We start from the raw sequence: 6842 nt of genomic DNA on the forward strand, positions 1-6842 counted from the left end.
AGTAGTAGTAGTGGTGGTGGTGAGTATTTGTTGTTGTTGTTATTGTTGTTGTGATAGTAATAGTAGTAGGAGTGGTGGTGGTGAATATTTGTTACTGTAATGGTGACAGTAATGGTGGTAGTGGTGGTGGTGGTGGTGGTACTGGCAGTGGCGATGCTGACGATGTTAGTGCTGTTGTTATGGTGGCGGTGGTGGTGGTGCTGGCAGTGGTAGTGGTGGTGGTGGTGGTGGTGGTGGTGGTGGTGGTGACGAAGGCAGTCCTCTCACTCACTGTACAGGAAGTGTTTTGAAGGCCACAATAATAACATGCTCATATATGAAGTGTATTTATATCTTCCACTTCCCTTCCCTCTCCTCCCTTTCCTTCCTCCCAGTTCCTTCTTTCCCGTGTGATCCTTTCCATGCTCCTCTTCTCTTCCTCCTCCTCCTCCTCCTCCTCTTCCTCCTCCTCCTTCTCCTTTCCTTTTTCGTTCATCCTTGTTGCTTTGTCCTTCTCTGTTTCTGTCTCCCAATTCCTGCCTGCTTCCTCCCTTCATTCCGACCTCTCTTAGTCCCTGTCAGGCTATCTGGAGAGAGAGAGAGAGAGAGAGAGAGAGAGAGAGAGAGAGAGAGAGAGAGAGAGAGAGAGAGAGAGAGAGAGATTACTACTACTACTACTACTACTACTACTACTACTACTACTACTTCATATTTTCTTTATTTATTTTTCTTCTCTTCCTCCTCCTCACCTCTCCTCTCCTTTCCTCTCCTCTCCTCTCTTCTCCACCACCACCACCACCACCATCACTACCACCATCCCCACAGTAACAACCACCTCACATCATCCACATCTCCTCCTCCTCCTCCTCCTCCTCCATCGTTTCTTTCACCCTCTCTTTATTCATTGTCTTGCTTACCTTTGCAACACTGACAGCGATGATGACACTGTTTCGTTTTGGTACACACGGCGAGGCAGGAGTTGCAAAAGACAGACAGACAGGGAGACACACACAGTAACACACCGACAGACAGACAGACAGACAGGCAGGCATTCAGGTAGTAAGCGTGAGGTAATAAGGAGTTGACAGTTTTGCAATTCTATACCTTTCTACATACACACACTCACTTATCTGCCTCATACAAACGCGTCATGTGTGTTGCAAGGTGTGTGTGTGTGTTTGTGTGTGTGTGCAGGGACAGGACAGGTGTGTGGCAATAGGTGTTGTTAAGAGGAAAGGTGACGTGAGGTGAGGTGAGGTGATGGGAGGTGCCGTATGGGTGATAGGGGAGGAAGAGGGAGTGATGGAAGGTGATGGAGAGGTGTATGATTGGAGAAAGAGAGAGGGAGAGGTGGGGAGGGTGGAAATAAGAGACGATGAAGGCAAGAATTGGGTTTTTTAGATAGAGAAAGTTCATTATGTTACCTTAGCCTGGGGAATGTTGGGAATTTGTGTAAGGAAATTGATATAGCTTTCATGTTTATGTAGCTGTATAAATAAAGAAAAAAAATATATACGAGTGAGGGGAAATTTTGAAGCGAACGTGAAGGGAGATTAAACAGCAGCAGATTTGTTTGTCCTTACGAGGCTGTTTGTTTGTTTGTTTGTTTGTTTGTTTGTTTGTTTGTTAGCTCTTTTTTTTGTATGTTTTGTAGTTTAATGGTTTTGTGGCGAAGTACTGGTTAGTCTGGATCTGTATATATGAGTGTCTCAGCAAAAACTACTCCGCATTTTTCTTTTTTGTTGTATTTCAAATGTTTGTGTATCTATTTATCTGCTTATATAATCCAGCTATCTTATTTTTTTTCTGTTTGTCTGTATATCTATTTAGTATATCTATCTCTCTGTCTGTCAATCAATATATTTATCTATCTATCTGTCTATCTATCTATGTATCCATCTATCAGTCTATCTATATACCTATCAATATGTCTATCTATCTATGTATCCATCTATCAGTCTATCTATATACCTATCAATATGTCTATCTATCTATGTATCCATCTATCAGTCTATCTATATACCTATCAATATGTCTATCTATCTATGTATCCATCTATCAGTCTATCTATATACCTATCAATATGTCTATCTATCTATGTATCCATCTATCAGTCTATCTATATACCTATCAATATGTCTATCTATCTATGTATCCATCTATCAGTCTATCTATATACCTATCAATATGTCTATCTATCTATGTATCCATCTATCTATCTCTCCATTTGTTTACCTGTGGCAGCGACCTCTGCCTTGTGTGCACATCGGGAGGTTGTTGTTTAGTGTTGTGTTGTCACCGTATTGTCATTGCAGTGTCGACCTCCTGAGCCCCTCATGCCGCGTGCCGCTGAGCTGGGTTGCGTCTATGTGTGTTCTGCATGGTAAGCCTCTTGTTTTTGCAATACTGAAGTACACACACACACACACACACACACACACACACACACACACACGTTGCAGTCCTTATATAAAACATGCACATCTATCCTCACCTTTCACACTATACATATCCACGAGTGTTATCCAACTGACCTTTTCGTTAAGACTCTCAATTGACTTGGTATCAATGACGTCATTCCTGGTTCTTTTCCAGTCACTCTGCACTCTGTTTGTGAAGTATTCTCTACACACACACACACACACACACACACACACACACGTAAGTAATGATCAAGTAAGAGAGAGTAGAAATGAATACATGAAAAGGAAATGAATAAAGATACTGAATAATTTGCCAGGAAAATCTGTAACTAAAATAGAAGAGGAGTAGGTAAAAATAATGTTACGAATGGATGAATAAATGAATAAATATTTAAAAAAAAGATAAAAATAATATCCATTTCAGTTGTTTGTGCCGACCTTAGATTCTCGTTAGTGAGAGAGAGAGAGAGAGAGAGAGAGAGAGAGAGAGAGAGAGAGAGAGAGAGAGAGAGAGAGAGAGAGAGAGAGAGAGAGCTATTCCTAGTATCTCTGTGTTTCTCTTTCCGGTAACCATTAGGAGTGCGGAGAAAAACAACGCTGGAAAACTGTCAAGGAAGAAAAAAAAAGGAAAAATCATAATTTTGCCGTTACCTTGAGCTATTGTCAGGGAAACAGGAAAACACGGAAATGGAGCTACAGCAGGAGCTCAGAGAGAGAGAGAGAGAGAGAGAGAGAGAGAGAGAGAGAGAGAGAGAGAGAGAGAGAGAGAGAGAAAAAGAGAGAGAGAGAGAGATTATTGAAAGGAACATGTATTTTAAGTCTTAGAAGTGGCCTGAAGCTCCTATAGTGTGTGTGTGTGTGTGTGTGTGTGTGTGTGTGTGTGTGTGTGTGTGTGTGTGTGTGTGTGTGTGTGTGTGTATTTTTTCTCAGGTATATATTTGTATATTTATTAATTCATTTATGTATCAGGCCATCATTAAGTATGTACCTGCTTGAATTTCTTTCCGCATGCCTTCTTTCCTTGCGTCTCTTCATCCATCCAGCACTTCATCAAGACAACCTTGTAATATAAACTAATGGACTACTGGACTGAACCAACTAAACTCTTCACCCGCCCAACACATTGCCATTCCTTCATCAAATTATTTATTTACCAGCATGTTTACTGGCTCCATCCGTTTATGCACTATTTACTCACAAATTGCCTCATTAAGCCAGACCGGGACAGGGGTGGAGACGGCCAGGTGAGGGAGGGCCGCGTCACACTCACTTCGTTGCTCAGGCTGCAGGTGGCGGCGTACAGGCGGGAGGGTACAGGCGGGAGGGTACAAGTGTAGTGTCGCTGCTGCCCACTGCACAACTAACTCACTTATCCGTACTCTTTCCTCTTTTGGGACTTTTATTTATTTATTTATTCATTTATTTTATTTATTTATTTTTTGTCCACTTTGTTGTTAGATGTGGTGATAGTTTCAGGATGTGGTGCTAATGGTGTTGATCATGGTGGTATTATTGTTATTATAATTAGTAGTAGAAGTATTATTATTGTTATTATTATTATTATTAGTAGTAGTAGTAGTAGTATCAGTACTTCTTTTCTTCATAATCTTCCTAGCATTTCCAGTCCTCGGTAGTATAGTGGTTAGTATCCCCGCCTGTCACGCGGGAGACCGGGGTTCGATTCCCCGCCGGGGAGGACTAACGTTTTTCGCTGACTCCAAAATGTTTCCAGAACGTGTTCCCTGACAAGGCCGTGTTACCAGCAGTACACGCCTCTGCTGTGTGTGTGTGTGTGTGTAACCTTCCCTGCGTCAGGTTCTGTACAAAGCCTTGATGAGGGTAATGCTCCCTCCTCTCCATCCCATCATTTGGACACGTTGACATTCCCCGCAGCGCTGTAAGGTAATCAAAGTGTTGCTTGGTGACTCATGTGTCTGTGCCTCAAAAATCAGGTGCAAAGGTGTGATGAGCAAGGGAAAGCAGTGGAGGCGCGTGGTGCACTGCGTGGCGGCCGCGTGGTCGTGGCTCTGCGTGCAAGGTCACTCATCTCCACTCACCACCTTACGTGTGTCGTGCCCGTACTGACGAGATGCGCTGTACTTTTTTTTCTTTTTAGGCAGTTAATGAATCTAGCCAAGAATGCAAACAAATTAGAAGAATTAAAAAAATAAAAAATAAAAAACATCTGTTCAATGTGCCGCCTCCAAAACATGGTTACAGGAAGAGATCCCAAAAAGTTGACCATTTTAGTTTCAGACGTGTCTTGAAACTTGGCTGTGGCTCGACCTCAGCAGCCCGCAACATTTACTCCAGCAGCCTGGGGAGTGCCATTCATACCAGTGATATCATCAGTATTAGTAACGCTTACTTTCTTATCACAGTCGGCTTATGACATCCAGTCCTCGGTAGTATAGTGGTTAGTATCCCCGCCTGTCACGCGGGAGACCGGGGTTCGATTCCCCGCCGGGGAGGACCAATTTTTAACCGTTCGATAGTCGAGCAGTAACATTGTCTTTGCCTCGCGTCCCTGGCAGGCTGCTACAAGTTTTCACCGAGCGGCGAGCAGTGAGGACAGGCAGGATGTGTGGAAGGACTCAGCCTCGCCACAGACCACACTGTATGAACTCTTAAACCTAAAAGGCTCAGCGAGGTATGAACCTTGTAAACTAATAACTCAGAAAGGCACGGCTGCCAACACTCATCCAGCACGTGATCCTGAGTAGTCAAGGCCGTGGTGAGTCACACGCACACACACACACACACACACACGTTTCTTCCGTTTCTTCCAAATTTCATAATTAAGCTTTCATCACATATCATTCAAATTCGGATTCAGACGCACTCCTTTCCCTGACTCACAAAACTGCTAGGAAACATGTTCGTACCCAAGAGCAAGGCGAGTGTTGGACGTTAATTGCCAGCACGCCACAGCAACACTCCCCCAAACACTGCTTGCAGCACTGAGGTCCGCGCCGGGCACTGAACTATATCCTGTCTTTATTTGTAGTGTTTGATGTCCCACCCGGCGTGAGTACCTCAGTGCCAGGAGGCGCCCCTCGCGTCTCCCGCAGGCAGGACGCAGTACGGCTGGCGGTGACCGTGAGCCTCGCACGGCGCCACCTGGTTGTGGGCCCTTGAGGGGAAGGGAAGACGCTGCCCAGGCAGTAGCAAGAGTGGGGCGCCGTGCAGATCACCGTGACGTCGCCGCCGCAGGACAGGAAAGCCTCAGGGTCACCGTGAGGGACTCGAGGCCTCATACAAATTAACATGAATAGGATAAGAGTGGTAGACGTGTCATTAGCAACGACAACTACAATATGAGTACAGCGGAAACAACAGTAACAACAGCAGCAGCACACCAATAGTAAAAGAACAACAGTACTAGCGGGTGGAGGAGGAGGAGGAGGTGGCGGCGTCGGCGGCGTAGTACCAGTATCAGTAGCACCAGCAGTAGCAGCAGCAGCAGCAGCAGCAGCAGCAGCAGCAGCAGCAGCAGTGGTGGCGCCGCGTCGCAGGAGGGATGTGGCGCCATGATTGGATTTCACTCACGTTAAGCATTTCATTTTACAGCGAGTGGCGTTACCTTGCCGCGGCGACCCAATTTACGGCAGGTGAGGGTGAGAGGCGATGTCACGGTGGGGGCAGGGAGGGGGAGAAGCGTAAGGGAAGGAGGGTAAGGGTAGAAGACACCTGTGAAGGGAGGGAGGGGAGGGAGGGAGGGAGGGGAGGGCCAAGGAACGCAGTTTGTCAGGTGTGAGCACGTGGATGTGTTGTGATGGTGGTGGTGGCGGTGGATATACGTGGATGTGGTGGTGTGTGGTTGTAGTGGTGGTGGCGGTCATGATGGTGTTGTTTTCTTGATTGTGGTGTTGACGGTCATGATGTTGTTGTTTTCTTGGTTGTGGTGTTGTGGTGATGGTGTTAGTGGTGTTAGGGATTGTGGTTGTGGTGCTGGGTGTTATGTCATGTTGTCAGTAGTACTTGTATGAAGTGGTGGTGGTGGTGGTGGTGGTGGCGTGGTGTTGACGCGCCACACTGTTACGTTGTCGGAGGGAAGATAAGAGGCAGACAAGGTTATGTATAGGAGTATAGATCAGCAATTCTCTCTCTCTCTCTCTCTCTCTCTCTCTCTCTCTCTCTCTCTCTCTCTCTCTCTCTCTCTCTCTCTCTCTCTCTCTCTCTCTCTCTCTCTCTCTCTCACAACACCTTATATGGCAGGTTGGAATAGCCCTCGCCTCCCCCTCCAACAACTACGTATATTCTCTACCCCCACCCCCACCCCCTTCCCTCCTCCCCCTTCCCCCTTTCCTCCCCCTCATCCCCCCACATCCTCCTTCCAGGCCCAGAGGGAATGAAGCCCCACAGGGTGTCACGCCACCTTCCCCCCTTTCCCCCTTCCCCCACTTCCCCTCCTTCTGCCTCGCCGGCGGCTGATGCAAT

General features: G+C 46.2%; 2 non-coding genes across 2 annotated transcripts; both read left to right on the top strand.

Moving 5' to 3' along the window:
• The first annotated feature begins 4026 nt into the window (after positions 1-4026).
• Positions 4027-4098, top strand: Trnad-guc (transfer RNA aspartic acid (anticodon GUC)). The gene has a single exon. It is a non-coding gene; the product is annotated as a tRNA-Asp (tRNA).
• Positions 4099-4801: 703 nt separating this feature from the next.
• Positions 4802-4873, top strand: Trnad-guc (transfer RNA aspartic acid (anticodon GUC)). The gene has a single exon. It is a non-coding gene; the product is annotated as a tRNA-Asp (tRNA).
• Positions 4874-6842: the final 1969 nt, after the last annotated feature.

This window comes from Scylla paramamosain, chromosome 11, assembly GCF_035594125.1.
Source record: "Scylla paramamosain isolate STU-SP2022 chromosome 11, ASM3559412v1, whole genome shotgun sequence".
In the NCBI taxonomy this organism is placed as follows: Eukaryota; Metazoa; Arthropoda; class Malacostraca; order Decapoda; family Portunidae; genus Scylla; species Scylla paramamosain.